Source organism: Dasypus novemcinctus, chromosome 7 (genome assembly GCF_030445035.2).
Source record: "Dasypus novemcinctus isolate mDasNov1 chromosome 7, mDasNov1.1.hap2, whole genome shotgun sequence".
Taxonomy (NCBI): domain Eukaryota; kingdom Metazoa; phylum Chordata; class Mammalia; order Cingulata; family Dasypodidae; genus Dasypus; species Dasypus novemcinctus.
The window spans coordinates 1,153,820-1,171,138 of record NC_080679.1 but is presented as its reverse complement, the minus strand read 5'-3'; the positions used below and the strand labels follow the sequence as shown (position 1 = coordinate 1,171,138).

Here is a 17,319-nt window from a genome sequence, read left to right as displayed (position 1 = left end):
ACAATCATATTCAATTTCATACCAACCTAACTTAAAAAGCATACACACATTGAAGCAAGATTTGAAGGGAAATATACATGGTTCTACATTAATAGTAGGAGCCTTTAACTCACCACTTTCAATAATGGACAGAACAGCTAGACAGAAGGTCAATTAAGAAAAAAGACTTGAACGATACCTGAAAACACACAGATCTAACAGGCAAATATAGAACACTTTACCCAACAGCAGCAAAGCACATTTAATGCGTAGGGATCATTCACCAGGATAGACCATATGTTCTATCCCAAAACAAGTCCCAGTGATTTAAAAAATACTGAAATCATACAACATAACTCTTCTGAATACAAAAGAATGAAGCCAAAAATCACTAACAGAGGAAGAAATGGAAAGTTCACAATTATGTGGAAAATAAACAATGTACTCTAAATAATCAATGGGTCAAAAAAATTGCAAGGGAAATTAGAAAATATCTTGAGGCAAATGAAAATGGAAATTCAACATACTAAAACTTATGGGATCCAGCAAAGGCAGTACTGAGAGGGAAATTCATAGCTCTAAATGCTTAACAATAAAAAAGAAGATCTCAAAAAAGAGACCTAACCTCAAAACTGGAGGATCTGGGAAAAAGAATGACATAAACTCAAAGCAAGCAAAGGGAAGAAGGAACAAAAATTAGAGCAAAGATGAATGAAATACAGAATAAAAAAATATAGAGAATCAAAAAAATCAAAAATTCATTCATTGAAAAGATCAATAAACTTTTAGCTAGACTGACAAGGAAAAAGAGAGGATGTCAAAACTAAAATCAGAAATTAAAAGGGGGGATATTACTACCAGCCCCCAGGAATAAAAATAATACCATGAACAGCTGTATGCCAACAAATTAGATAAACCTAGATTAAATGGACAGAGTTCTAGAAACACTACCTATATTGACTCAAGAAGAGATTCTCAACAAGCCAGTAACTAGCAGAGAGACTGAATTAGTAATCATGAACACGCCAAGAACACAAGCCCAGGACCAGACGCTTCACAGGGAAGTTTACCAACAACCCAAGAAGAAGTAACACTAATCCTGCTCAAACTCTTCCAAGAGATTAAAGAGGCAACATTCTGAAGCCAACATCACCCTTATACAAAGTCAGATAAAGATATCACAAGAAAACTACAGACCAATAACCTGTATAAATATAGATGCAAAAATCCTCAAAATACTAGCAAACCAAATCCAAAAGCACATTAAAAGCATTTTAATATACCATGATCAAGTGGGATTTATCCTAGGTATGCAAAGGTGGTTCAATATAAGAAAATCAATTAATGTATACATTAACAGAAGGGAAAAAAGAAAAACACACACGATCATCTCAATTTAGAAAAGGTGATTGAAAAAATCCAGCACCTCTTCTTGATAAAAACACAGACATAGAAGAAATAGAAGGAAATTTCCTCAATATGATAAACAGCAGATAGAAAAAACCCCACTGCTAACATCATACTCAATGGTGAAAGACAAAACTTTCCCCCTAAGGTCAGGAATAAAACAAGGGTGCCCACTGTCACCATGGCTATTCAATATTATTCTAGAAGTTCTAGTCAGAACAATTAGACAAGAAAAAAACTGAAGACTTCCAAACTAGAAAGGTAGAAGCAAAGCTTTCCATATTTACAGATGACATGATCCTCCTATATACAGAAAATCCTGAGAAATCCACGACAGAGCTGAGAAACGAATTAGTGAAGTAGCAGAGTAAACAGTCAACAACGAAAATTCAGTAGTATTTCTATACATTAGTAATGAACAACCTAAACAGGAACTCAAGAAAAAAAATTCCATTTATGATAGCAACTAAAAGAATCAAATATCCAGGAGTAAATCTGACAAGGGAAGTAAAGGACTTGTGCTAGAAAACTCAAAGCACTGTAAAAGAAATGAAAGAAAACCTAAATAAGCATAACGACATTCTGTGTGGAAGATTAAAATATTAAAATGTCAATTCTACACAAAACTATTTATAGATTCAATGCAATCCCCATAAAAAATTCCAACAGGCTTCTTCGCAGAAATGGAAAAGCCAATCATCAAATTTATATGAAAGGGTAAGAGGTCCTGAATAGCCAAAGCTGTTTTGAAAAAGATGAGCAAAGCTGGAGGACTCAAACTTCCAGATCTTAAACCTTATTACAAAGCCAAAGTAATCAAAACACCATGACACTGGGAGAAGAGCAGACATATGGACCAATGGAATCCAATTCTCACTTTTATGGCTAGCTGATTTTTGACAAGGGTGTCAAGTCCACTCAACTGGGAGATAACAGTCTCTTCAAGAAATGGTGTTGGGAAAACTCAAAGTCCATATGCAAAATAATGAAGGGATACATGACTAGATACAAAAATCAACTGAAAATAGATCCAAGACCTAAATATAAGAGCCAGGACTATAAATCCTAGAAGAAAACATAGGGAAGCATCTTCAGGAACTTGGATTAGGCAATGGTTTAAGTTTTTATACCTAAAGTACAAGCAACAAAAGAAAAAAATAGATAAATGGGACCTCAACAAAATAAAAAACATGAGTATTAAAGGACTTTATCACAAAAGAGAAAAAACCTACTTGATGGCAGAAATTTGGAAATGACATATTAATAAGAGTTTACTATCCAGAATATATGAAAAAAATCCTACAATTCGACAATAAAAGGACAAACAACCCAATATAAAAGTGGGCAAAAGACTTGAATAAGCATTTCTCCAAAGAAAATATACAAATGGCCAAAAAGCACATAAAAAAGATGCTCAACATTGTTAGCCATTAGGAAAATGCAAATCAAAGTCACAATGAGATAACACTCCACACTCCAAGAATGGCTAGTATTTAAAAACTAAAAAATTCCAAGTGTTGGAGAGGATGTGGAAAAATAAGCATACTCATTCAGTGTTGGTGGGAATGTAAAATGGTGCAGCCAATGTGGAAGGCAGTTTGGTGGTTCCTTGGAAAGTTAGACATAGAACTACCATATGACCCTGCAGTTCTACTTCCATGTATATACCTGAAATAATTGAAAGCAGGGAAGTAAACAGATATTTGCACACCGAAGTTCAAAGCAGCATTATTCACAATTGCCAAAAGATGGAAGCAATCCAAGTGTCCATCAATTGATGAATAGGTAAGCAAAATTTGGTATATGCACACAACAGAATATTATTCAGCAGTAAAAAAGCAATAATGTTCTGGTACACACAATAACACAGATGAACCCTGAAGACATCATGTTGAATGAAATAAGCCGGCACAAAAGAACATTGTATGACCTCGCTGATACTGTGGACTATATTTAATAAAACAATTTTAAAATATTAATGATTATTTAATAAACTTACTTCTCTTAAAAAGAAATGGGCAAAGGATTTGAATAGACATTTCTCCAAAGACACACAGAGCCAATAAGCACATGAAAAGATGCTCACCATTGGTCATCAGAGAAATGAAAATCAAAACCACAATGAGATACCACTTTACATTCATTAGTGGCTCAAGTGGTTGAGCTCCCAACTCCCACATAGAGGTCCTAGTTCAATTCCCAGGACCTCCTGAAAAAAACAAAAACAACAAGCAAAACAAATGAAAAAACCAACTCAGGGAAGCCAATGTGGCTCAGTGGTTGACTGCCAGCTTCCCACATTTGAGGTCCTAGATTCAATCCCTGGCCCTCAGTAGCTCAAAAAAATAAAAAATAAAAGTAAAAATAATTCTGAAACAAGTGCTGGCAAGGATCCAATCAAATTGTAATCCTTGTACATTGTTGGACAAGGAGTCAAACAAATATTTGTACACCAATGGCCATAGCAACATTGTTTACAACTGTCCAAAGGTGGAAGCAACCTAAGTGTCCTTCAACAGATGAAGGGATTAACGAAATGTAGTACACACACAGTAAAATACTACTCAGCCACAGAAGGAATGAAGTTCCGAAATGCTGCAGCATGAGCCCTGAAGGCATCCGCGCTGAAGGAAGTAAGCCAGAAACAAGAGGCGAGGACTGTATGTCCTCTCTGACATGAAATGCCTAGAATACGCAAATTCATGGAAACTAATGATAGATTGTAGGAAATCACAGCCTGGGGAGTGGGGGAATGGGAAGTTCCTGCTTAGGGGTGTAGAATTTCTGTTTGAGGAGATGAAAAAGTTTAGGTAATGGGGGATGAGGATGGTAGCACAACATTGTGAATATAATTCCACTAAATTCTACACTTGAAAATGGTTAATGAGAAATTTTGAATTTATATATATATATATATATAATTACAATTGCACATATTTAACAGGTAAAAAAAAGTTTTACTTCAATTTTAAAATACCATAATGACACTAAAGTCTATCACAAAACCACTGCTGTATAATTCATAAAGCAAAAAATGTCATGATGCTATTGACAGGACAACCTAGACACACACAGCAGTACTTCCCAAACAACCCTCCCAGGTGGCAGAAGTCCTGTTGAGCCGCTCAGCGCCTCTGTGAGGAGTTCCACACTCTGATAAACAACCCCTTACAAGCACCACATTCCAGAGGGAAAAGCAAGGACTCTACATCTTGGCTGGCCACTAGCATTGCTGAACCCCAGTCACAGACTGTCCTAAGACACGGCGAGAAGCAAAACAGAATAACCCATGCCATATGAGGAACACTGCCCAAACTGGGGAGAGCAAGGCTGGGCAAGAAAAGGAATGGCCACATCAATCAGAAAGGGCTTAAAAAAGAGAAACACGCACATATCTCTCTGCCACTTCAGGACTGGGGGTAAGGAGATGATAAAAGCTACTAGAGAAGCAAAAGTACATTTTGGAATTAAAACAGAAAGAGGACTCTTAAATCATACCAAAGACTTTCTAAATAGGCTAAAACTAAAAGAACTTTCAATAAAGTCACATGGCCAATTGCTAGTGAAAACCGAAGTTCCACAGAAGTCAACTGGGGGATGATTTGATGGAGTCCTTCACAATCCATTTCCTCCTTGAAGATTTATTTCTAAAACAGCACAGTCAAGGGCTGGAACTTTACACACACACACTGTACAGCAGGGAAAGGAGCACAGGCAGCCTGCAAGCACTGTGGGCTCAGTCACACAAGTGACAGGGTGACAAAGAACTTTATCTTGGGGGCTGTCAGCTCCATTCGTGAGCAAGTACCAAAACAGAAGCCTTGATTCGATAGAAAAAACGGTATTCTCCAAATTTTATCTCTCTCACATACATTGAGTTTAGCCAATGCTACAGAATAATCTAATTTTCTACTTACGGAAAAAAGTTTTTAAAAAGTAAATATAACTCAGTATTCCCTTTGAATGACACTTACAAATGAGCCGGGTGTTAATAAAATTAGAAAGCATACAATGCTGAGTGAAATTATAGGAGGAACACATATATTTGTTACAAAGTAAAACACATTAGGATAATGCAGTATATTTGATTTAGCTCACCCTAATAAATGCACTTATAATGCTCTAACTACAAGATACCTTCAGGCATTGCATGAGTCCAATATCTTCAGTACACAGAACACGAAGTGAAAAATGTGAAATTAAAAAACGTCCACCCCCACACATTTCAGGGTCTTCTGTTTACAAGCTATGTGTTATCACCTAAGTAATATGGCTCATAATTATCAAATGGTTGTAGAAAAAAGCACTAGGGCTGTATTTTCCTCTTTTCTTTCTCAATTTTTAAAGGAAAATAATTGAAGAGAGGGTGAACAGTTTCCAGGTCTTCAGAAGCAAGAAATCAGAGTCTACTTCCTATCACAGAGGAAGCCTTGAGGAGCAGGACCGCTCCTCAGCCAGCCACTTACCTCCACCTCCCTTCCAAAAGCAGCAGAAAACACTCAACTACCCCTTTCAATATCTTCCAATTGGAAGAATTAGAATATCTTGGAAGAATTGGAGTATCTTGTAATTCTACACTTGTATTTTTGTTTCCTCTTTTCTTGCCCACCTTTCTTTGTTCCAGCGGGTCATGGTCCTCACGGGATAAGGGTGCTTTTTTCGAGCTTCTCCAGCTCCCCTAAGGCTGTATGTTGTAGCAACTTCTTCACCGTGTACAGCTCTCTCCCAGGCCTGCAGGTGGAATCCTCCCAAGAGGCTAGACATGGTTGCTATGTAGGTAGTTGCTAACAAGGGACCTGGGAGAAGACTGCCGCCCCTCCCCCAGGAACCACACAGGCCCAGGTGTGCGCAGGCTTCCTTAGGAACCTAACTTCTTCGCAGGGCGCAGGTGGGCCAGGCACCCCTTTCTTGGTACCCTGACCCTCAGTAAGACCTAAGAGATTCTTCCCTCACAGTGCCATCCTAAACCCTATTAGCTTTGCTCCAAAAACCCGAGGCCAAGGGCTGGGCAGACCAAACACGCTACCTAACCAAGTTCACACCCCAGAACGTGCCTGAAGGGGGTTTGGTACTAGAGATGACAATATGCCTGAATACACCTGGCTGAAAGACACCAGAAGTAGCACTTGGGCCAGCTAGCCACACTAGCAGTGACAGGAAAACTAGCCTGCGCTGTGTCTAAAGGCAGAGAGGTTCCATTGCTGACACCAAGGCCAGAAAGATTATGCCCTGTTGGCTAGAGGTTAACAAGAGAGAGCTGAAGAGTGGGACAGGTCTCTCCTGCAGCAAGAGAGTAACACAGGGCAGAGTAAGGTCATCAACTTTGGCGATACTTCCCAAATGTGGTCCCCATCCCAGCCCCTGCCCGAAAAACGGGCTGTGAAAGGTGAGCAAATAGGAGCAACGATAAAGGAATCATGCTATAAAGGTGTCACGGTATATATCAGGTCTACCTTAAAACAAGCAAGAAGAGGGCGTAGTGCTCAGCTGCAACCAGAGACAGTGTTACCTGATAACAGCTGGCCACCTTAACAGCAGCAGGCCCTGAACACTGAGATCATGGGAGGGACATACTTAAGACTTTGGGTTTTCAACAGTGTTAATCCAAGTACATTCAAATCTCTGGAGAAAACTGAAAACTGCTCCAGGAAGCCATTCACTGAGGCCACAAGTTCAACAGGGTTGAAGTACACAAAGAAGAAACGTCAACTGAGGATTGGCCTTCAATCTGGATGACTTCTATATCTAGCATATCCCGTAGGGCCTAACACACTGATGTGGATGATTTTGGGTAGCCAGTGATAATTCACCACCAAGTCAGGAAGGACAAGTATTCAGGATACTAACTTCTGGGCAATCAACACAGTCATACCTGCTTACCCGCTGAAAGGATGCGCAGGCACCAGCCACAGCCATGTTACTCTGCTAAGCCTCGGGATCCAAGGCAAGTAAAGGCATTACCAGTGCCCTCTGATGGCTTATGCCATAATCCAGGTTAGGGGTGGAGGATGGTAGAACAAGGGGATTAATCAATGAGATGTAGTACATTTATCAGGTGAAGCCGGGAGAAGGCCAGACAGCTCTGGAGCTGGGTCACTGTCTAGACTAGGAGGCTGACCTCCCCAGAGGCTGGGCTGCAGATGCACTGGACTCTACAGTCCAAGAGCAGTGACCAGTTTGCTGCAGAAATAGGGCTGAATGCTTAGATGGAATTAGGACTGGACTGTGATTTATTCATTCATTTCCTTTCCCTAAATCAAGATATGGACATATACTTGGTGAAAAATAAATGTTTTTTATTGAACCAATGAGAGCTATCTTTAAAAATTCTATGGGACACAGGAAATTTTAGAGTTCATTCTAAGGCAGAATATCTATCTTGCAGCAAAGGCCTGTTTGGTCCATATCCTAGACTAGAAAGAATATTGACAGAATACCACTTCTTTTTATTCTGAACTTTAGAGAAGCCCTAGAAACACTCAAAGGAAACACTAGGTAAAATCGTCAAGGGTAAACATTTAAATTTGTGAACTTGGAGTGAGGAAGAAATAATTACAGCTCTTGACATAGTTGTGCCTGTCTCCAATTCAGTAAAAAGAAGCTGATACTAATACCTGCATTTTTCTGTAACTTTGAGAATTAAGTACGCTTATATGCAAAGTACCGAACCTGAGCCTAGCACACGGCAAGTTGGGTGAGGACTTTCTATCGCCATTATCATCCTTGACCTCTCTGACATGAGGACGCAAATGTCCAGGCAGTGCAGCCATGGCCTGGCACCTTGCCAGTGAGAAGGCGTCACCTCTCCCCAGTGGGAACAAGGGTCTGCCAGGCCCTTGGCCCGGGTTTTTGGAGACCTGTACTGCTGCAGGCTTTCTCAACTTGGCCCTATGGCTGACACTGTTTTTAACATTTACCACTCTCGATTTCCAGACTGTTTCCATCATCCCAAACCAAAACCCATATTCATTTAGCAGTATAACTTCCCATGCCCCCACCCCACCCCCACCCTGGTAACCACTATAATACTTTGTCTCTATGAATGTCCTTATTCTAAGTATTTCATCTAAGAGAAACCACACAATATTGGTTCTTTTGTTTCTGGCTTATTCACTCAACATGTCTTTAAGGTTCATCCATGTTGTCACATGAATCAGAACTTTGTTCCTTTTTATGGCTGAGTAATAGTCCCTTGTTTGTATATACCACGTTTTATTTATCCATTCTCCTGGACACCTGAGTTGCTCCCATCTTCTGCAAGTGTGAATGATGGCACTATGAACACTGGTGTGCATACATCTATTCTACACCCTGCTTTCAAATCTTTTGGGTATGTACATATAAGTGGGATTGCCAGGTCATATGGTGGTTGTATACTCAATTTTCTGAGGAACTGTCAAACTGTCTTCCAGAGCAGCTGCACCATTTTACATTCCCACCAAAAATGAACTGAATGTTCCTATTTCTCCATATCCTTTCAAATACTTGTAATTTTTGGTTTTTTTTTTGTTTTTTTTTTTTGTTAAGAGTCATTTTAGTGGGTATGATTTGCATTTCCTTAATGGCTAATAATGTTGAGCATTTTTTCATGTGCTTTTTGGCTGTTTATCTTCTTTGGAAAATAAGTCTACAAAAGTCTTTTTTTTTATTCGGAAGAATTTTATTTTGGAATCACAAAACCACCTGATAGTAATTTCTTTCAATGTTCTTGTACAATAGGCATGATCAATGATGTTACAGATAGGTACAGAAAAAGAGGGACAGAAAATAACTGTCTCCTAGTGTTTTTGTTTTTTTTAAAACCACAATATACCATCTCTGCAACTTCCCATGACTCACAAATCACAAAACACATTACTTGGATCATATCATACCAGCAATTAGTAAATATGCAATATTCTTGGTATCATAAATGAATGACAGGAAGAAAAAATCTATATACAAGTCTTCCAAATATTTCTTCATTCAGTGGTTACTATATGGACTATAACAAAATCTGAAGTTGATCCAATAGAGAAATAAGGGCTAAGTTTTTCTCTATATGTGTCAGTGCAAATATAAATGAGAGACCTATTATTCAAATTATAAAATGAAGCCTCTCCAACTCATAGTCCAGAAAAATGCCTATCTACATGGATTTTATTGTGTCCATAGTAACATGGGTATAAGACCAGAGCAAGATTTGCTAGCATTCATCTTTTGGGGATGGCGATGTAATAGCATTTCTAGGGAAAGAGTCTTTACAGACACCTAGGGCCCATTCCCCCTTGCCTCTTACTTCTACCTACTATACAGAAATCCTCAGAACTCAGGACAGGTGGAACAAAAAATAAAGTTCTCAAGACTATAAGGCAAGTTTGGATTCATCTTTCCTATTGTCATACTTTTTCTGTCTTCTGAGGTAATGAGTTTGGGGTGAGCAGTTTCAGTATCTAGAGGAAAATTTACCTTCAATATGCTGATCATTTTCTGTAGGTCAAAATACTCTTCAAGAGGACTGATGCATGTTTTAAGTCATAAAAAAAGATTGCTGGTTTTCATACTTGGTGTAGATGCTTTCAATACCTGTAAGTCCAGTTCTGACTGTACATGCTTTTCTGATATTTCACTTTTTTAGTGTGTAAAGGTTCTAAGAATTTTTTCAAGACAATTATACCTGCTTTTTTCCCCAAAAAAACTTTTCAGTTGTTCAAAAATCAGAGTACAATTCCTTCCTCTGATTTTCCACCTGTATCCTCAATTCAAATGATTTTGATACTTGGATTTCTAACCCCTTTTCAGTATCTTTAACATGTTTCCAGAGGCTCAGTGTAGCTTTTGAGTCTCTTCCTGTGGCCAGCAGCAGCTTGCTCAATGGGTATCAGGTGGTGATCTTGGTGGTCAGAGAATTTGCACTGAGGCCACAATAGCTCAAGGTCTTTCTCACAGAATGAGCTAGGATCTGATCTGTTTCTCACACAGTGGTTTCTCTGCCTGCAGTTTCCTCTTGCTCCTCATGGTGGAAATTGCTTCGCAGTAAGTCACATGTCATGATTAGCTGTTTTTTTCCTGAAATTCCTATCAAGACAGAGGTGGAGGCAGATGGACAGGTGAGAATGTCTTGGAGATCTTCCCAGCCCTGGGTGATGCAGGAACAAACAAAAGTTGTGGCCAATCAGTGGTCACCGGGTCTCTCAGGAAATGCAGGCAAATTCTGGGGCAGCTGGCCTCTGCTTGGAGGTAGTAAGAGAGGCCAGAGAGGCCACTGTATGAGGATTTCCATCTAAGGATACTCACTTCAGAAATGCCTGGTTCTCCAGGAACTAAGAAAAGTAAGAATCTGAGGACTCTTCAATCCTTGCTCTCCTTCCTGGAAATCAAAGGTAGGAAGCCACAGGCCTCACATATGCTTCTCTGCCTTTCCCTTTTCCCCAGAACTCTTCCAAGAGGCACCAGACTATACAATCTAAGATCTCACTGCAGCATCTCCTCTTGCTTCTGATACTCAGCCAAAATGAAGCACAGGCTGGCATCATATTGCTCATTAAGGAGCCATATTCTCAGTCATGAAGTTGTTCCTGTGGCCCATAGTGCCTTTTGCTCATTTTTTAATTAGGTTATTTCTTTGTTGTTGAGTTGTAGGATTTCTTTATATAATCTAGATACTAGACCCTTATGGGACCTAGTGTCGTTTTATTTTATCCTGGAGGGATGATTTCTTTTAGGGCAAGTCTTCTGGTAATGAGATTTTCCAGCATTTATCTGTAAATATATCTTAATTTCTTCATCATTTTTAAAAGAGTTTTACCAAACACAATTTTTGACAGCTTTATTTCTTTAAATATGCCATCCCACTTCTTCTGGCTGCCATGGTTTCTGATGAGAAATTCACCGTTAATCCTATCGGAGATCCCTTGTATGTGACAAGTCAGTTCTCTCTTGTTGCTTTGAAAATATTCTCTTTGGAATTTGACAATTTCACCCTAATATATCTTGGTGTGGATCTCATTGAGTCTACCCTATTTGGAGTTCACTGAGCTTCCTGGATATATACATTCATGCCTTTCATCACAATTGGGAAATTTAGGGCCATTATTTCTTTCAATACTTTTCCTGCCCCCTTTTCTCTCTCGTCCTTCTGGAACTCCAATGATGTGTATGTTGGTACACATCATGATGTCCCACAGGTCCCGCAGGCTCTGTTAATTTTTCTTCATTACTTATATTTTTCACTCCTCACACTGGATAATTTCATCATTTTGTCTTCAAGTCTGCTTATCCTTTCTTTCTCCTGTTCAAATCTGCTGTTGAATCCATCTAATTAGCTTTACATTTCAATTACTGTACTTTGCAACTCCAGAATTTGTTCAGTTCCCTTTTATAATTTCCACCTCTTTATTTATTCAGACAACATCTTCCCAATTTCCTTCAATTCTTTGTATATGGATTCCTTTAATCATTGAACATATTTAAGACAGTTAACTTAAAGTCTTTGACTAACAGTTTCAATGAATGAGCTTCCTCAGAGATGCTTTTTGATAAATTCTTTTTCATGTTAATGGGCCATATTTTCCTGTGTCTGTGTGTTTTGTAATTTTTTTTTTGTTGAGAACTGTACTTTCTGAGTATTATGTTGTTTTAACTCAAGAGATCTAGTTCTCCCACTCCTCTGGAATTTCCACATTTGTTGCTTAGGGCTGGAATGGAACAACAACTTTGGAAGCTGGAAGAAAGAGGAGCAAAATAGATGTCCAACCAAAATGTCAAATACAGCCAAACTCAGATAAAGGGGTAGAATAAAGCATTTTTAGACACAGAGCCTCAAAACTTCATCTCCCACACATCTTTTTTCATAAATAACAAAATCAAGAAAGATGAGTGTTTCAGAAAAGAGAGGATCCAAATCAAGAGAGTGATAAAATTTGCAGGACAATGGTGAAGGAAGATTCCAGGTACAGTCAAGGCTAGAGGAGGTCAAAGGCTTTGGAAGAGATTTATTCAGGAAGATATTAATGAAACACTGAATCTTATTAGATTTTAAAAAGGACTGAATTTCTTAAAGATGAATTAGACAACTGGCAGAAAATTCAGGGTTGAATTTTAGTGACAAATATATGGAAAACTACACAAACAACTATCAGTCAAGATTCTTCATAACAATGTGGAAAACTGAGCATTATCCAGGAGAGGAAAAGCCTTCCTATTATACTATTTGGCCTAGCTGTGAAAGACACTAGGTAGTCGTCATATAAACATTAATTATACAAATTAGGGATAAACCTACTTTGGAAAGCCTCCAGAAGATATGTGGGTGTGTGTGTCGGCATTTGTGTACACATTTGAGGGCAGAGGGGTGAAGAAAGTTAGAAAAGTCACATCTACTCTTAGTGCAAAGTGATAAAAACAATGTGTAAAAGGAGAGTGGGGGAGGAGTGATAGCAAGTCAGGCATATATACTGTAAGAGTTGGAGGTAAAAACCAAAAGAATCAGCTAAAAGTAGAAAGGAGGTGCTTCTGCAGGGGAGAAAAAAAGGATAGAGGGAAAAAGTCAATACTTTTTTCCTTACAAGACTTTCTAAAATTAGTTGACCTTTTAAATTATATGAAAATACCCTTGATTTGTAATAAAATGAAAATTTAATTGTAAAATTTATGATTGCCAATAAAAAGTAAAAGGGACTGTAGCAAGCATCAACAAGATGCCTGACAGTGACACGATGCCCAGACATGTTTCAGAATGCATGTCTGGATGAATGCAAACAGCATTCTAGGAACTTCAGCATGCCTAGTAAAGCAACAGCCTACTATAGATAACACTTCTGAAACGCTTCTTACTTTAGAAATATTAAAAAACACCTTGCTTTATTCTAAAATAACTATGCAATCAATTTCTAAAATGTTATACATATGAAATACTTTTTAAATTATTTTTTAGCAAATTTTTCAGTCTTTTTTAAAAAGATAAATAGATCACACAAAATGTTACATTAAAAAACATAAGATGAAATATTTTTTTGGTTTCCAAATGTTTAATGGTTTACTTGCTTTTATAATTTATGGGGAAAGGAATTCTGACACAGCATTCTGGATGGGTTCTCAGGCTGCTTTTTTACTTGTTCATAAACCTTCATAACATGGGCCTTTGACTTGTCGCTGCCACAACTGAGCAACTGTGAACTCAATGTGCACATGCTTCTCCCAGGAGATTGGTTACTACTTAACAGAAAAAAGAGAAAAGTTTTCCTAAGTCTCCTACCCCATGGGGTGCAGGCACACTGAAGGGGCCATGCAAATATAAGTTCCGCTCACTACTCCAAAGATCATGTTCTCTGCTAGGCCTGCTTGGTAAATAATTCAATTACAACTGAGGTGCACTAAGGGAGAAGCTATCTGACCTACTAAAGATCATAAGTCACCCCAGTGGACACAGTATAATCACTTGAAATCTTATCCAAATCAAAGTCTTAGACAGGACCAACAGTAGAGCATGAAGACCTTCACAACACAGTCTCAGACTAGTTCTCTGCTGTTCCAGAAAGCAGCAGCACACCAAATGCTCAACCCGTATTAAGTGAGTCTTCCTAGCTGGTACACCCCATTGTACCAAGTGTGGCTGGAAAAACTCATTCATCCTTTACACCCCAGTTTAAGGATGCTATTTTTTGTGAAGACTTTCCAACTGGTAATCACTTCCTCTTCTTTACTATGTCCATACCTTGTTCATATTTCCATTATTTCACTTTTCAAATTGTAATCCTTTTCTTTTTTTAACAAGTGAATCTCCCATGCTAGATTACAAACTGTTGAGGAAAAAAAAAAGGCCGATATCATCTTCATAACTTCATCTTAGTATCCTCAGAACTCTGAACATGCCTGGCACTCAGCAGTTGACAGTAAATGTTTTTTAATTAAACTAAAAAAATGAGGCCACGAGGCTGAATTCAGATCATCAAAACTCCAAAACAAAACCAAAATGGGGGAGGGGGGTTAGGGGAGGAAGCTAATGAGTAAAGAAAAAATTCTCTTATCAGACCACTTAAATGTTAGCTTGGCTACTGGAAAGGCAACATGTGTCCACCTCAGCACTGAGTCGCTTAGGAATGTGGGCAGACTTGACCAAAGAGGTGCTTTCCTTACACTTACTGCACATTTTACTCAGGTAACTTTAACTTGATTCCAGATAAGGAAGGCAACAATGCTTGACACATAATGGTAGTTAAGAGTAAAGTTTAATCCTTATTGACTTTCAAATGCTGGACCTGAAGACCTGAGAGTTATGCTCAGTTTTCTCCAAAGCCTAAGATGGGTTTCAAACCCAGAAAGCTGGGAGTACAAAGAATGGAAGACCTTAACTAAACACCTTCTAAACTACTTTAAAACACTGCTTCCAAGTATCCTAATATTAAACCTACTTAAATGAGTTTAGTTTGGTGGTACTCAAAAGTGTTCAAAATGATCAAAATATAAAACCTAAGAACTAGGTTTCATCTAATGTTTTGTGTGCCAGGTTGTTCCTGAAAATTAACATTAAGCTTATCACGCATATTACTACCTGTCCCAGACAAAAATCCTAAGGGTGACTTGCCCTATCTGAATAGGAACTTAAAATACCTGACAAAAGACTATCCTTATACACTAGCAAACAAAAGTGAAGTCATAGAGTGGCTACGAACCTGAGGACACATAACAAAGGCCTAAACGGAAAGGCAAGTCATCCTGTTACTAATACTGTATACATACCCCCAAGACGTTTCATTTGACCATAAACATTGTTTAACAAACAAAACACAATTCCATTTTTCCTTTGGTTTTACATGGACCGGTCTGACGCTTACATTTTCCAAGTTGCATGGAACAGGTTATATAGCAACCAGCCCTGAGCACCCAGGCAGTGTTCAAAGGAGATGAGCACAAACAAACCACTAATATATTCCTGTGTCAAAAACAAATTCGGGTTCCCAACACCGCGCCGGTCAGCAGCAGAGACTCAGGAGTAGTCTAGAAAGGATTACTGTGGAGTGGTATTTAAGGGCCTCCAGGTCTCAAGAGTGGAGGGTGGAAAGGACGTCCCGAGCCGGCCCCACTACCGTTTTGGCCAGGCCTCAGCCGGGCATTGCACCCTCCCCTTCCCAAGCCACGTCGCTGGAAGTGGGCCCTCCCGGGCGTCACCTCGAGACCATGACCACCAGGAGAAACTGGTGGCCAGAGTCCGCGGGCCGCCCACTCCGCCTTCCGCTCGGGTGGTAGGCCCAACCCCGGGCGGAAAACGGGCGCGAGAGAGCCGCGTCCCCGGGGACGGACGCCCAACTCTATGGTCGGTGGAGCGGACGAGGGCCACAAGACGCGCGCGCAGCCAATCCGGACGAGGCCCTGTACCATCGAGACGACGGCAGCCAGGGCTAGAGCAGCTCTGCGGAGACGCTCGCCTCACCCCGGACGGCGCCGCGCGGGGGCTGCCAGCTCGGTGCTGCCGCCATCTTTCTGGAGGAGAGGCCCAGAGCGAAGGCGCCCCCCTCCCCGAGATGGCTCCACACTCCTAGCACCCTCCCCCCGTCCACCTCTCCTCCTCAGTGGTCACTTGGCACCTTCTAAAGAAACGCCCTTCCCCCCCGCTCCAGTTACCCGCAACGCAAAGGATCACATTACCTGTTCCACTCTTACTAGCGTAAAGAAACCAAGCTCATAAGGTAGGAACTGTGGCGAAACAGGGACAAGCCGCCATCTTGGTAAAGGAGAAGAGGCTACGCTTGACCTCCCCCCCACCCCCAGCCTCTATATGGCCAACCGCCGAGGGAGGGGCGCCGCGCCTGCGCAGATGCGCAAAACCGGGCAGATCTGCGCCTGCGTAGTCAGAAGCTGGGTAGTGGGGGAGGGGAAAGGACGAACCGAGCTGGGGAGAGCGCGTTGGCAAGGGGCGGGGCGACGCGGTGACGCAAGCCGCCCGCACGCCAGGCGGGGCGGGGCGCGGGCTGGCCGCGGGCGCTAGGCGGGTCCGCGGCGCGGTCAGTTGGCGCCTGGTCCTCGGCGGCCGCGGTGAGTGTTGCGCTCGGGCTTCCGCCGCCTCGGCGTGCCGGGCTGTGGTCCGGCCTTCCTGAGAAGGTGCGGGGCGGTCCCCGCTCGCCCGGGCCCCTCGGGGCGGGGGTCCCGCTCGCCCGGGCCCCTCGGGGTGGGCGTCCTTTCGCCCGGGCCTCGGGGGCGCGCAGCCGCGGCGGTCGCTCGGCGGCCGTGGGGGAGGGGTGGCCGCGCCCGGGTCGCTCCGCGGCCGCTGGCCTCCCACCCCGGGCCTTTGTGCGCCCGCCCCGGGCCCCGGGCCCCGGGCCCCCGGGTCTCGCGTTGCGCGTCTTAAAGGGCAGGCCTCGGGGCGTCGGGTGCCGGGCGCCGCGGTGGCCAGGGAAGCTTGGGTGAAAGCCCCGAAGGAAAAATACAGAGTCTTAGCAGGCACTTTTAAGCGGGGTGGCCATCTTGTCACCTTTAAGTGTGGCCTTTTATCCTGAAAACGTGGAAGTCGTGTCAAGTGAGTTCCTCTGAGTATTTCCAGGCCTTATTAAGAGCCCCTGCTTCTGCTATTGGCAGAAAGTAAGCCCTCAGAAGATATCTGTTGCCCTCATTAAATTTGAATCGCTCGTCGAGCCGTTCGAGGTTGCACGCCGTGGTGGGAACTGTTCAAATGGTGGGAGGCAAAGCAGTGGACAAGGCCGAAAGGGCCCTGCGCTGGGGAGTTTACTTCTGCTGCGGTGTTGAGGCTGAGACTAGACCCACGGCTCCTCTCAGGAAGGAGCGGATGGAGAGTGGGCACCCACCGTTTGCATGGAGCTGAGGATGAGGGATCAAGCCTGCGGCTCCATTGCCTTCCTAAAGTCATGTGGCCCACAGACCCTACCAGATGCAGCCTCGAGCCTCGTGGCCACCGTGTGGGTCCTGCCCCTACCCAAAGCCTCATCGCTTCTCTTTCAC

The 17,319-nt window shown here is 41.7% G+C and overlaps 2 protein-coding genes across 8 annotated transcripts in view; one reads left to right on the top strand and one right to left on the bottom strand.

Annotated features, from left to right (window-relative positions):
- The window catches only part of HDLBP (high density lipoprotein binding protein), an 88,402-nt gene extending 72,167 nt beyond the window's left edge, over window positions 1-16,235 (bottom strand). The window contains exon 1 of the mRNA XM_058299689.2: window positions 16,012-16,235. The gene's annotated coding sequence lies outside the window, so the exon portion shown is untranslated. The remainder of the gene's footprint in view (window positions 1-16,011) is intronic.
- Window positions 15,730-17,319, top strand: part of SEPTIN2 (septin 2) — a 44,769-nt gene continuing 43,179 nt past the window's right edge. The window contains exon 1 of one of the 7 annotated variants that reach the window (XM_058299700.1): window positions 15,730-16,052. The gene's annotated coding sequence lies outside the window, so the exon portion shown is untranslated. Of the gene's footprint in view, window positions 16,053-16,276; window positions 16,465-17,319 lie in introns of those variants that run through there. The other 6 variants (XM_071216006.1, XM_004473890.4, XM_071216007.1 and 3 more) reach the window with 6 other exon arrangements.